The sequence below is a fragment of the Epinephelus moara genome, chromosome 11, assembly GCF_006386435.1.
Source record: "Epinephelus moara isolate mb chromosome 11, YSFRI_EMoa_1.0, whole genome shotgun sequence".
Lineage (NCBI taxonomy): Eukaryota > Metazoa > Chordata > Actinopteri > Perciformes > Serranidae > Epinephelus > Epinephelus moara.
In genome coordinates, this window is record NC_065516.1 from 10,136,136 (window position 1) to 10,151,685 (window position 15,550).

Consider the following 15,550-nt stretch of genomic DNA (forward strand, 5'->3'; position numbering starts at 1 on the left):
ACAAAAGCGCTGAAGAACTCGTTCCCTTTCTTGAGAACGAGTTCTTTAGCGCTCACTGCCATGTTGTTTGTGTATCAAGCGCTCAGGGGGAGGGGTGAGCCCACTCTGAACTACGGGAGCCCAGCGTGGAGCGGCAGTAACGGATTTTAAAGAGAAACTCGATGTTCATTAAAACAAATCAGCCTAAACTACAAATTCAAATTAATCGATAAAATTGATTTATTGCCCAGCCCTATGTGAACCTTTGTCCCAAATTCCACCAGCAGGACAGCACAACTTTCCTGAAAGAGAGAAATGGGTTTACAGTTGATTCGTTTTCTTCAAGAAATAAGTGCTATGAAAGGGAGTGTTTCCGAATTGGGGTAAACATCCTCATGCCAAGGAAAGGCAATCAAGTTGCGAGAATTACAAGTCACACCAAGGATTCAGTAAGGTATCATAATGGCCCTATTTCCCCAGTCATTGAATGGAGTGGCTAAGAGAGCTTTCTTGCCATGGTCTGGTGACGACATAATGGAAGGACTGGATGAAAGCCAAAGCAGTCAGTGACATACAATGCAGAGCCTCTACCAGTGGAGGTGAAGTGATTCCCCTTTCTGTCTCTCTCTATCACACCCAATAGGTATCCCTCAAGGCTGAGCTTCAGTAAATGTGCGTTGAAGTGTTTGAATGGACATTAAGTAATCTATGACCCTTGCAAGCAGCAGGAATTGCAACAACAGTGATATAACTGAATGTCTACGCCCATGCCATCCTTTTGAGTTATGGTGGTCTGTCCCTGACACCAACAATGGAATCACATTTTCAAACGAGAGATGAGTGAATTAGCTATTTAAAGCAGAGATCCAACAGATACATCACCATGAAACAAACTTGGGTCATGAGGGAAACTGTCCGCGTTCATCATGAGGTCACGTAACATGACCTTAGTTTATGTTTTCTCTTGTGGTCCTGTAGAGTTAAAGCAGTGGAATGTTGTAGCACCACAAAACCTCTCAGGGGAGACGGTGGGGTGGATGCTTTCTTTTAACCATGACAACAGTGTTTCTCTAACCTTAACCACAGAGATATGAGGTTAGGTCCCTTACCAGGGATCAGAAAACACATCTATAGGTGATTTTGAAAAGAGATGGCAAACTTTGTTTTTTAGTTTGGGGAAGTTCTTGTAAAAATGCTGCTCTGTATTTGACTTTTCATTTCTACATTACAAAGCATTTAGCCGTGGAGCTAAGCTTTCCTCTAAACATGCAGCAAAAGGCCACGGGCCGGAGTCGAACCCAGACCACTGCGGCAACAGCCTTGTACGTGGGGCACCTGCTCTACCACTAAGCCACCAGCGCCCCTGCTTTTTTTTTTCTTTCTCAAAATGAAGTGTATAATGTAGTGCTGGCTTGATCAGTCAATTAATCGCTTAGTAGGTCACCACAATATTGTAGGCTTCAGCTTTTTCAGTGTGAGGATTTGCAATTTTTGTCTTTTTTATGCCATTACAGCAGTGGTGTAGTGGTAATTGATGAGGTGGGTGCACTACTAGGTAGATAGGTAGGTTACTGATGAGGAAGTGGGCATACTCTACTATATACTACAATGGCTTTTAGCTGATAGGTGGGTATACTGTAACTGGATAGAAAAAGAAGTGGGTATACCCCGTATACCCTCCACTACACCACTGCATTACAGGCTGAATGCGTTGTTGTTGTTTTTACAGCCCAGTCCCCAGAAGACAATGTATGCATTACAGGTTTCAGCAATCCACAGACATGTAACATTTGTATGTTTCAGATGCACTGTTGCATATCAACATTTCCATTTCCAGCCCCAGTTGTGGCACCAAATCCAGTGACTTTGGCGAGACATTGGGGCATTTCCAGTGGTGGCTGTCGTGGTCGTTAAGCCAAAACATGATCTTTTCCTAAGCGTAATTTCAATCAGGAAGACCTTCTATATCCATTCACAATTCTCTCTCTATCCCACTCCCACGTCTTCCACCAATCAGCTGACTATGAACGTTCCCCTCTCCTGGTTAGCCAACCAAATTTTGCAACAATCTCAGTCAGCCATTCATGTTGCTGCTGCCAAATTTGAAATCTGTTCTCCTCTCTGCTACTGTCAGCTGTCATTTTAGGTAGAATCATAGCGCCCTCCTCCACCCCATTCACCTCCAGTCACCTTATCCAGAGCCCAGGACAAGCTCATCTAAAGCCCATTCCTCCTCACATCCAGATCCTCAGCTCCCTCTTCATCTCATCTCATCACCAGCATCTAGACTCACTAAGTTCCCTAATCTACTACCACCCTCCAGGAATATATGACATCACAATGGGATCTAATTGGCAAAGACATTTCCTATTTTGCATACTTATGTGCACATGTAAATAAATATTATTTTTTCTTAGAACGAGTCTCTCCTGATTGAAATGTGCCTAATCATAACCACGTTAACCACAACGTTGGTGAAACGTAAAGAAACATAATGCTTTAACATATCCGCTACATATGAAATGTACAAATGTTACATACCCATGATTTGCAAAAAAGTACAATGCCAGCATTTATTCTGGCAGTAGGGTTTGTTTTTTTTTTTTAGCTATGCTAGTGACTTATACTGTGAAATATCTCAACATATATGATCAACTGGCACCTAATTTGGTACAGACAACAATACTTTCCAGGCACTAAATCCGAATGACAATAGAGATCACCTGACTTTTCCTCTAAAGCTATCATGACATTTCTAGTTTTGAGTCATGACACTTATTGGATGGATTGCCATGCAACTTGGTATATACATTCCTCCATGTCCTCCTCAGGATGAATTTTAATACTTCAGTGATTTCCTGACCGTTTTTCCAATACTTTATGACCAAATACTTGCAAAGCAAATGACATCCCCATCACTGTTAGCTTTAGACCCTTTTACTGTTAGTAACAGTATGATGTTTTTTTGGTGGGTGGGGCTTAGCTGGAGGCAAAACAATTCTCCAGACATTAGCTAGCTCTAGCTAGCAAGTTCTGTCGGCTTGTTTTAGACAATGGAGGATGTTGATGCCAGTGGTGCACTAGGAAATACACATTCCCAGTGCTGGAGTGCACTCTTGCTCAAACTGGACCATTCCTAAATTCGGAGTGCTGTTAGAATGTACTGTTTGAGCAGCAGAGCGCCAAGTGGCGTTAATGTATAATTAACTTATCCCTTCATCAATTCATGTAGTAATATAATGCTCCATTTCTTCCACCAAGAATCTTACAAAGGAGGATGACACAAACAGTTTCCTCCAGTGTGTGCTGCAAATGCAAGTATTTTTAATGATCACATTCGTCCAGTCCTTTCTTTACTATATAATGACGAAAACTCTGTCTGTGGGTGTGCTTGTGTGTGTGTGTCTGTTCCACATTTTCCTCCTCACTGACTCGGTCAATCCATGTGAAATTTGGCACAGTGGTAGAGGGTCATGGGAGGATGCGAATGAAGCAATATTACATCAATTGGCCAAAGGGGGGGGCTATAGCAACCAATTGAAGTTGTAAACTTTGAATGGGCATATCTCATGCCCCGTATGTCGTAGAGACATGAAACTTTGCACAGAGATGCCTCTCCTCATGAGGAACAAATTTGCCCCAAGAACCCATAAGTTCCGGTTATATAGATTTTCCGCCATTTTGAAATTTTTGAAAAACACTTAAAATCGATCTCTTCCTAGGAAGTTTGACAGATCTGCATGAAACTCAGTGAACATAATCTAGGGACCAATATCTAAAGTTCCCTCTGGCTGGAAGTTGGAAAAACTTACTAAAACTGAGCTTCTATAAGGCAATGAATATTGCGGAGGGCGTGGCTCATCACATAAAGGTGTATAACATCTCAAGGGTTTCACCGATCACCATGCAACTTTGTAAGTGTATGACCACACACAATCTGAGGGGACCCCTCCATTATTGACCCCATCAAACAAAATGGGGGCGCTAGAGAGCTAATTTCTTGTCTAGGCCTAACCGCCATATCGATTTCTACTAAACTTGGTAGATATGTAGAACAGGATGCCTCAAGGTGACTGGAGAAATTTAACTCTAATTGGCAACTGGGTGGTGCTATAACAACAGAAAAACGCTTAAAAATGGCTAAAATGCAACCGAATGCTGTGGCTCCCCCTGTGGCCGAATGTTTTTACCTCAACTACTAATGTACAGTTTTAGCCCACTAACTATCCCACTATTGGCAATGGTTCTACTGAACTTTCAAAAAGCAATTGTACTATCAAATTCACAAAAACTCTGTCTGAATACATTGCTCTTCTTAATGGGCTCAGTTGACTATTTAATCTGCAATTTCCTATGACCTGTATCCCAAACACACACCATGTGAAACTGTACGTGGGCAACTGTGCACTCAATGGGTATGGACTAGTGGTATTTAACTTTAGTTGTCTTTGATTTTGTTGATGGGCAGTGGAGACTGGTATGTGATAAGATTTAAGTTTTGAGCCGTAACTCCTTCTATTCTGGCTCCCAATAACACAACAAGACAACATTTAAGACTCCTATGGAGCCTACAGCCCTGTGGTGGCGAGTCATGCTTTGCCTGCAGGCAATAAAATTATGTCATTGTGAGGTTGGCCCTAAATGGGTCTATTTGATATTTGTGGTTAGTGCTAATTAGAAATGTTAGCACGCTACCATGCTAAATTATGAGCATAAACATTGCAGTCAGTTCTATCAGCATTCTGTGAGCATATTAGCATACTGATATCAGTATTTAGCTCAAAGCATCACTGCGCCACAGACTCTTAGTATTAGTATTATAGTATATTAGTATTGTACTAATTGTTGTTTAGACAAAGACTCATGACCATTAATTTTGTCCTGTTTTTTTTCTTAGACCATTTAAATGGTTAACTTAGAAAATAACAATGACACCAATCAAAAATTGAAATAATAGTTGCAGTCAGTTTGGTGAAAGCATTCTCAAAATTGACAAAGCACACAGTTGTGTTCACAACACAATGTTCCAGCTGCTGTCGCGTGGTGTTTTCCCATACACACCATTTCCACACTTATGACTCACCATGTTTAGTGGCACTGGGCAGAGCAGACAGACCAAACAGAGACGTCAGCAGTAACAGGGAGGAGTGGTGGGTGTGGAAGTGAGGGGGCTGCCATCCTCTGCATAGACATGAGAGAACTGGCACAATCTACGGCAATAGCTCAGGGGAGAGCTACCATTACTAAAAGCCAAAGCCAAAAGAAGTGATGGCATTGATACTGTTTATGTTGGATGGGGTTCAACCCTCTGTGCCCCAGTGAACAGCACTGTCCAGTCCCATTGTTCAGTTTCCTCTCTAGCATTTTACTGCCAGTTCTCCACCATGAGTGGAGTGACTCCGTATAATCAAAACGTCCTCTTCCTTACATATCAATTATCAATCAATCCATCACAACAGCAAACTTTATTTGTCACAGGAAAGATGTAGCAAACACAAAAACTTTGCAATGTCGGGAAGCATCACAATTCTTTTTAGAATGTTTCAAATTGTGGTAGCATTGTTTGGTTGTGAACCAAGGTGAGTCATACCAGTCTGTGCAAGCATAGCTGTCATGATTCAACAAAGACACGTTGTCACAGCACCTTTTGAATAAGCTCTTCTATTGTTGTTGGCACTGAACAATTTGCTTAGACTGAAATAAATGAATACACAACATCACCAAGACCACTCTCTGTTATTACTTCTCAGCTTGCTGTGGCAATATGCTTGAGTTTATAATGAACCCCTGTATTGCACACTTGTGCGGAGAGGGACTGTAGTGATGCATGTGGGTGCTTTAATTAATACCAGTCACTTTGTATTATTCTGCATCTAAGGGTTTTTTCTGAGAGCATTTATGCATATGGAAATAAAGCTGTCACCACTGCTGCCGAGCGCTCTCTAAGCTGACAGGGTTGCTTTACAGGAATGTGCTGATCTCGGTGTGCATATATTTGTGGCCACTAACCTTTGTTAACCCTTTTAATTATGCAGCAGCAGCGGTGACTAACCTTGAAGCAGTGGCATGTAAATAAACACTGCAGTCATTATCACATTTTAAAAACATGTTTACGGAGCGTTAATTAAGACATTAACTGATGGAGAAACAATAACAATTGCTTGCACAGGCAATTTACACAAGTCGTCAATTTATTAGGTACAGCTAGTCTAATGCAATTTAATTAGAAAAGTCCTGCAACATATTATATCTTTATGAAGCTTGAAATGCTGACTTTTTGTTGACAGTGTGTCCGAAAAGTTTTGATTGATGGGGAGCTATTTCACTGCCAAACTTGGTGTTTAATTGCATTTCATTGTATTGCTGTCAAACGCGATTTAAGTGAGAAGGGGTGATAACTGATCGTGCACCACCAGTGCCACAGAAAGTCTGGGTACATGTACAGCTCATTTACTTGGAAATCACTTAAGAAGTCTTAGCTACCAAACACAGCACTATCTGTGGTATTACAGTGAAGACAGGTTGAAAAGAACAGGGTGAAAAAGTCAGCCACAGAATAAAAAGCATTGTATTTTTCCTCTAAAGGTATTACATAAAAATTAAGCCGCAAAGTAACATTATAAATCCGTCCACACATTTCTGAAGCATGTGGAAAATTCCAAATTCTCCACTTATGTAGTGTCTTTATTTTCTAACTTGTCTGTTCTGCAGCAGCGCCTTGATCCCTAACACATTAAAAAAAAAAAAAAAACACTGTAATGCATTCATTTTTTTTTTTTTTTTTTTTTTACTCGGCAGGAATGACAGAACTGTCAACACTGACATTCAGACTTCAGACCAACACTAAGCTGAACACTGAACCATTATTGCTTAGCCTGGAAAGCAATAACAAAATGAATATTTAGAGAGACAAGGAGGTACAACACAGTTCATTAAGAAGGCAAGTTTATTTGTATTGTACCCTCCAAAAACTGAGGCAAATTCTTTATATCAGGAAAAAGAAATACAGACATCCTTAAACACTGTGGTGAAGAAAATGACACAAAACAGAATTAAATCGAATAAAACTCCCACACTGTCACTATGAATACAAAATGTAATACATCAAAAGCTTGCTTTAGTGACATTCTGTAATTCAACAAGCGGCATATAGAAGTACAGTAAGTTCTATATCGATTTTTGATCTCCACCTCAATCCTCACTGACTCCTCTGTAGTTCACAATGTCCTGGATATTACTGCTCCCGGCGATAAATGGCAAGAGTGCAAACAGATGCATTAAACATTAAATGCCACAATAAGCTAGCATGCAGCACTCGCTCATTCTGTCATGCTTTAATATGGCAATGACATACAACATAAACTTTAAAAAATGACTGCATCTTTTCTACTGCAGGTTGACGTGGTATGCAACACAGCTGGAAAATGTGCCTCACGCCTCACCTTGAAAACAGTCCTTTCACATTGTCATTCATGCAAGTACTTAATGTATGACATCACCATGGTTAACTCAGAATCAGAGATCAGAGAAGGTTTACTTGAGCCCTCTTCAGATGTATGACAATGACATGGCCAGCAAGTGTTAAGTGTTTGACAACCACCGCCATTACATCTGATTACTGAGCTATGGGAGCCCATTTTTGCCATTGTGATGAAAAAAGTGAATTTATCATAATATTATGTTAATTTATTATGCTGATCTGTTCTGTACGACATCTATTGCACGTCTGTCCGTCCTGGAAGAGGGATCCCTCCTCAGTTGCTCTTCCTGAGGTTTCTACCGTTTTTTTTCCCCGTTAAAGGGTTTTTTTTGGGGAGTTTTTCCTTATCCGCTGCGAGGGTCATAAGGACAGAGGGATGTCGTATGCTGTAAAGCCCTGTGAGGCAAATTTTGATTTGTGATATTGGGCTTTATAAATAAAATTGATTGATTGATTGATTGTTTGATTGATGATATAAAACTCCTCAAAATAATGACTAAGAATCTTACAACAATGACTTAATATCTCAGAATAGTGACTTAGCATCTGAAAATAATGACTTAATATCTCAACATCGTTAGAGACTTAGGGAGAAAAAATGAACTTTAGGCACTGATGTGTGGAGCTGATGCGTTCGAATTACGTCCTTTTATTAAAAAAACACGGCAACTTATCTTAAAACACTGACCAGTTTCCACCCTAAGGTCTTCATCAGGGTGCAAAACCCTAGGTGCACCCTGATGAAGACCTTCAGGTCAGGTGAATTTGTTCCTGCTCCATGCATGAGTGCCTAAAGTTCATTATTTCTCCCCATGTCCTGACTCTTTTCTTCAGCAGCACCTGCATTTTTTTTCTCTTGAGTTTCATATGATAAAGACAGGCTTCAAGCACACCAATACCTCATTATCCATAATGAGAAACTCCCTCAAAATAACGACTTATTGTCTCAAAGTAATGAGTTACATTATCTCAAAATAATGAGTTAGTATCTCTGGAATAATGACTTAGTGTCTTAACATAATGAGGTAGTATTTCATAATAATAAGAAACTTAATAATACAATGGGAAACTTTCTCAAAATTATGAACTGGTATCTCAAAATAATGACTTATTACTTAGTATCTTAAAATAATGAGAAAATCTCTCAAAATTTAGTTAGTAGAGTAAATTTAGTAGAGTTAGTAATGACTTTGTGTCTCAAAGTAATGAGTTGGTATCTCAAAATAATGTGAATCTTTCTCAAAATATCTCTAGGCAATTGAATCGAACGAGTTTTGTCTTAGAAGACGTTTCACCTCTTATCCAAGAGGCTTCATCAGTTCATGCTTGTCTGACTAGGCTGGAACTAGTCTGACAAACTGGTGTGGAATCAACCCAGGTATTTAACCTCTGAGGAGGTCTTCACAAGGCCAATGATGTCACTGGTTCGTTAGCGCTCCAATGGTGTGTCAACGACGGTCGTTGAAACTCCTGCTGCAACGGTGGTCGTTGGAGTCGTTAGAGTCACATGAGGCCACTTGTGAACGACTATTGTTTTTAGAGGTTAAGCTGTTAAATCTCCTGGGCAAGGATGATGAGTTAGTATCGCAGAATAATGACCACCTTTCTCAAAATTATAAACTAGTATCACAAAACAATGACTTATGACGTAATATCTCAAAACAATAGAAAACTTCCTCAAAATAATGAGTTAATATCCAAAAATGATGAGAAACATTCTTAAAATAATCAGAAACTCTCTCAAAATTATGAGTTAGTACGCATAAATAATGACTAAGTGTCTTGGAATAAATACTAATGACTTGGTGTCTCAAAATAATTAAAAGAATATCACTCAATATTAAGATGACTTATTTTTCTAATTATTTTGAGATATAAATCATTATTTTGATAAAGCATGTCACATTAGGTGAAATGGGCTTCTAACACGATTCATTCCTTCTTAATGAAAAAATGATTATGGGAAAAAATAAATAAATAAATCAACACATTTTTCTTATTTTCAGAATCAGTGCCAGAAAGATACTTTGACTTTTTATTACATTCTTCATGTTCTGAAGCAGGAAATGTAACCATAACACCAGAAATCCCCACATAGTCATCTTTTAGACACCATTGTCTTCACCAGACCATTAACTAAAGAGGAAACAGCTTCTCTGTTCACCGCTGACTGAGTTAAGGGCCCATGCTCTGTGCTCTGTTCAGTCTTAACATGTAGAGTGCACGCGGTCTGAACTCATTCCTCTTACCCACCCAATCGACTGCTTGTGTGCTTTGCTAACACTAACCGACACAGACCATTTCCTACGCACTACCTGTCCCAAGGGGGGTTTGTGCGTGCTATTTTTAAAGCCAATACGTAACAGGTTGAGCTGCCTGGTGAGATACAAACGGGCATGCTATTACAAAGCCCACTACTACTTCTAAGGAATAACAGAGTGATGGGTCTTATCTAAAGGAATATTGGTCAGGGATGCTCTGTCTGCAGTCATCTTCCACTTAGGTTTTCTCCCATTATATTTATGAATATATGAATACATTTGTACTTTTTCTTTTGCCAGAGGGAGGGTCCACAGCTGGTTGCCTCTGTAATACCCTGGAATATAGGATTAAGCTAAGGATGTACACATTTAGCAGACGTCTGATCTATACTATATGAACTCACGGGGCACCAAAGAACCACACCAAGCTGATTTTAAATGTGGTCTCTTATTATTTTAATATTAATCATGTGAACAAAAATACAGCAAACATACCCAAAATGCAAGGTTTTATGGCCAGAAAAAGGTGGATGTTAATATCCAGTCGAGAGCACTTACTCATGCTTGGAAAACAAGCAAAGGGCAAACTGCAGCTTTAACTGTTGTGAACACCACTTTGTTTTATCATCTCTGTTGGGGTTTTGTGTGGGAATTCACCTTGTTACAGTGCCACCCAATTTGGATCTAGGTCCGCTGAGAGTGAGTGCTTCAAGAGTATTCAATTTAGCAGAGCGTCCCTGCCTGAAGCTTTCTTCTATGCACTACTGGTACAGTAAATGAGTTAGTGTGGAAGACCCCGATTCCTCGAGAAGATTTGACCACAGATCTGTGAAATTGAACAAATTACTGATTAACACTAGAAAGCGCTCAGAGAGTGCAGACCTTGGCAAGACTGCACAATCCTCTAAATCTGTTATTTTAATAAGACTGTCTGGGACATGTGACACCACTGTTCACCTTCTTCTTCCTACTTAGAGCCAAGGCTGTTAAATGAAGGCTGGCACATGTATTATTGGAGTACAGCACAAGCGCAGGAAAGTCTGCTCTGCACTTGCCGAAAGGCTCAATAGCTGGTGTACTACCATAGAACATGGGGATTACTGATTCATTTCACTGAGGCATCTGCAGTCAGCTTTAGGTTGGAAGATATTTTATGAAAAAATAAAGGTATTCCTGAGAATTACATTTTTGCAACTATTGAAAAGATCTCTAAAAAAGACCTTAAACAAATATTTTCTTTTTGAAAACATTCTATTGGATATCTGCCATTGTTCATTTGAGTATACCCAAAAAGTTCTGTTAGGCCAAGTGCACCCAAGGGGGCTAAAAATTGTGTGCCCAATGAGCACCTGAGCAGACACCAACCTTCTGTTTCTGGTGTCATCTGCTGTAACCCTCCAACATTGCTGCTCCAGTTACATTGTGCATCAGACCCCGTAGCTCCCATCCTGTCACAGTCTTCATTTGACCATGTCTTTGACCATTGTTATGACCCCTTCAACCCGGGCACTGGGTGTCATTTTTTTAATGTTTGTGTTTTGTAGGAGCCGAATGGAGGATCCTCAGCTGTATGAGCTTCACATGTGCCTGGTGTGCTCTGCCGTATAAATACCTCCCTTTTTCAGCAGTCTCGCTCGGTCTGTGGTGGTGCTCGCTCCCTGGCAGGCATGACAACACCATGTGGTTTCTTTTTATGCGTCTTTCTTCACATACACTGCCACAGCCCCCTACATGTTCTTTATTACTGACTTCTCCATGTATTGCAAGACTCGCATTTTTTTTCTAAATTACTTTTCTAAGCAGCCAGCTTGTGTTGTCTTGCGTCTTTGATGCAACCAGGCCTGCCCACTGAAAGGGTCAAATGAAGAGGCCCTTCCCAAATCTGCTATGGTCATATCCAGTGGTGTTGTGGTAGTTAATGAGATGGGTGTCCTACTAGGTAGAGCGGTAGGTCACCAAAGAGGAAGCTGCTTTTTGGCTGAGGTGGTTATTTATTAAAAGGCCAGAAAAAGAGGTTGGTTTTCAGCCTACACCTGCGTATACCTGTCACTTCATATCAATGCATGCATGTGCTACACAGGTCATGTGGCTGGCAGCCTGCAAGGTTGCATTAAAAGAAAAAGAAAAAAACAACAACAACAAAACCCTCAAACCATTTTCTGGACATGTGGGTTTCATTATGAAACAGGCTGTGATATATTTTACTACAGCAACAATAAAAATGTCTATTTTTATTGTTTTAACAAGTAATGGTGAATATTTTGGGTCAAAATAATATTTGATAATAATTGCTTATATTTAGAACGTTATTATTGCTGGTCTCAATGAGCCCCCGTGGATGCTGGGCTACAGAAAACTTATTTCTTTTGGCCCCTTATGGGTGGCCCTGGGTGCAGTTTCTGAGCTGGGCTGTGAGACCATGAAAATGATTATTCTCTAACATTAACCAAGCACAAAAGGATGATCCTTTAGCTCAGATCAGGCATGTTCTTGTTTTTTGTTTTGCAACAGTGAGTTGTAATAGTTTTAGAAACCAGTGATAAATGATCCTTGCAATTGGAGAAAGAACTTGTATGTCACATTTTGGAGGGCAGCTACAGTACAGCCAGTGTGTTCTGTCAGTGCTGATAATGGCAGTTTCTGGTAAATAGGCTGCTAATATTAGATTTAGGCAAATATTCAGTAAAAGTTGACATATATATATTAAAAGTGGGAAAGACAAGTCATAATTTGTGGGTGAAAAATATTTAGCAAAAGACGCGAAATGGCAGAAAATCTGTGTTTTATGGAGATTGGCCTCGCAGTTTCGGAGCAAAGAAATAATGAAATACTTCCCATAATTCCCAGAAACAGCCACTATGACTTCATTCAGGGTGCACTATATATTTGAGTGTGTTAAAATATTATTCATTATTGATAAAATGTCACATTTTGTCCAGTATGAACATCCCTCTCTGTCATAAGGCCCTGACAAACAAAGCTGAGGGTAAGCCATCGGTCAAAGTTGGGTCGTCGGAGAGCATTTGCTGCCCTCGTTGGTGTGGTTTGTCCCAAACTGTTGCCCCTTGTCACCCCTGTTGGCTTTTTTCTTTTTAGCCAATTCAGTATGTTGAATTGGTGTTGGTACAGCGGAGCCCATCGGTTAATGAAATCACTACCACTTTGCAGTTCAGTTCATGAGAAGAGAAACAGAAGTGAGGAAAGTAAACAAACAGCTCAAGTCAAGAAGGAGTTTTTTTCTTTAGCCACAGAGCTCTTTAGCAGAAACGTTTTTTCAACATCTTTCAACATTGGATTGTGTTGTTTATGTGCTAGCCAGCTAGCTAGTATCAAGACAATTTTCCCGTTCCCTTTTTGAATAAGGATTATGGGTTTAGGCAACGCAAGCATGTGGTGAGGTTTAGGAAAAAAGAACAGGATTTGGCTTTATAATCTTAGGGGACATAAACTCCGCTCTTTCGGGTGAAAGTCTGTGTTTGTTGGACCCGTCCACCAACCCTCCTGCCCGCCCCAGTCAGACCTTCGCCGCCTTAACTTTCGTCCTTGTCCCATCATGTTTCCCACTGACGCTATGACTATATACCGGCCGCATATCATGCTGACGTTAAAGGATGCCTTTTTTCGTTGGTTTCTCACGCTGCAGTCACTGCCCAAGTGCCAGATTTTGACAACTTCAGGGTGAGACCAGACTCTCCTTTCATCAAAGCACAGAACGTATATGCTGGATGACCATCGACATAAGTTGATGTCTGGGCCTTTACTCAACTAATGTTCTCTTTGTGCACCTAATATTGTTATTTACTATGCATTTTTGTGTTACTTTATGCCACCCAACCATACGAATCAGAATGTACTTTGATGTTGCTGCTCTGCATATTAAAACATATTTTCTCAAACTTTTCAAAGTATTCTCCAACTCTAATTCATGATTCTGTGGCACATTGACAAGAATAAGCTTTAAAGTAATAACACCGTAATTAAAGTCAAAATGCAGCTGACACGTAGGTGTGTCTGCTGAATGAAACTTGACACACACAGATTGAATGTAATCACACAAAGTCTATTTAAAGGCTGGATAGATTTGTTGTAGCAGAAAGAAATAACACTGATCGTAATTATCATAGTGATAACCTTTGGAAAGAGTTTACACTTGGAGAAAATGTTGCCTGTAATAGCATGTCTCTAATTTGCTAATTTCATGCTACATCCACAAGGGCTACTGAACAAAATACAGAACAGTCTATTGAAAAACAAGCAAAATAGTATACCAACCATATAATACAGTGTAACGACACCTGTGATTATCCCTGTGATCTGTGAAATGGAACCTTGGCCACCTCTATTCAGCTCTGGGGTGAAACACAGGCGTTCAGTCTAAAGCTCCGAGCTAATGTATTCTTACAACCCAGTCTGGGATATAAACAAGCTGGGATGGATGCAAGTGACATTAGCCCTCATGGGTCTCTTTGGGGGACAGCAGGAAAAAAATAACAGGAGGAAATAAATATTATAATTGCATTGATTTTTGCGGTTACTGTATCAAGTGCAACATTATACCTTTATTCTTATTCTCCATCATTTAAATTTAAAATTTTAATCAGCAGTCTGGTTCTGTTGATGTGCTTGGCTGGTCGTGTGTGATGGTTAAATAACTAAGTACAGTTTTTCCAGTGCTATGCTTAAGAACAACATTGAGGTACTAGTACTTAAATGGATTAATTATTTTTTAATTCACCGTAGTTTATACTTTTAATCTGCTAAGAGGTCAATATGGTTATTTTTACTCAACAAAAACATGAAAAAGCTAAAAACTACTCAAGAAAATTTGATTGGAGCAACTTATCAGTGATTTTTGATGGTTGTTAATTTAATTTTTTTTGTTCGGGGCGTCGGTGGCTTAGTGGATAGAGCAGGCGCCCCATGTAAAACCTAGTTGAAACAACTTATTTTTTATGAGTAATCAACCTGAAAACTTGTATGTATACTACCAATTATTAAGTAACTGGAAATCAAAAATGCATTGTAGAGGAAAAGCTATTTCAGCTAACTCAAAATAGCTCATTAGATGAACATAATTTTTATAGAATTTTACACACACACAAAAAGCAAACTATTGCATTTTTTTTTTAATTTTTTTTTTTACAGTTATTATTATTTTTTTTAGTCAAAACATTTATTTTTAGAATGCTCTATTTTGGTAGCTTTATAATTGCTGGTTACATTACAGATTTAGATTTTACATACAAAACATATGATCGGATAATAAAATATAATGGCATTTTAAAGATCAAACTACCAACAGTGCATGAAAAAGGTTAATCTACAACCTAACAATATAACACACATTGGATAAAAAAAGAAAATTTTAAATTTCAATTGTCAAATTTTTTATACAATTCAGTGAAATACACAAAATAAAGCAGGTTTACAAAAAAAAAAATGTATTTATTAATTTTATCATATATATATATATATATATATATATATATATATATTCACATATTTAATAATCATTTAATTTCATGCACTGCATGCCCCCTACGGGTTGAGGGAGAGTTACTGCCTCAAGCGAGGGAATTCAAGTATCTCAGGGTTTTGCTCACAAGTGACCTCACGGACTGCATTTTTTCATCTGCGTAATATTGCGAAAATTAGGCCTATCCTGACCCAAAAAGATGCAGAAAAATTGGTCCACGCTTTTGTTACCTCTAGGCTGGATTACTGTAACTCTCTATTATCAGGTAGCTCTAGTAAGTCCTTAAAAACTCTCCAGCTAATTCAGAATGCAGCAGCACGTGTACTAACAGGAACTAAGAAACGAGATCATATT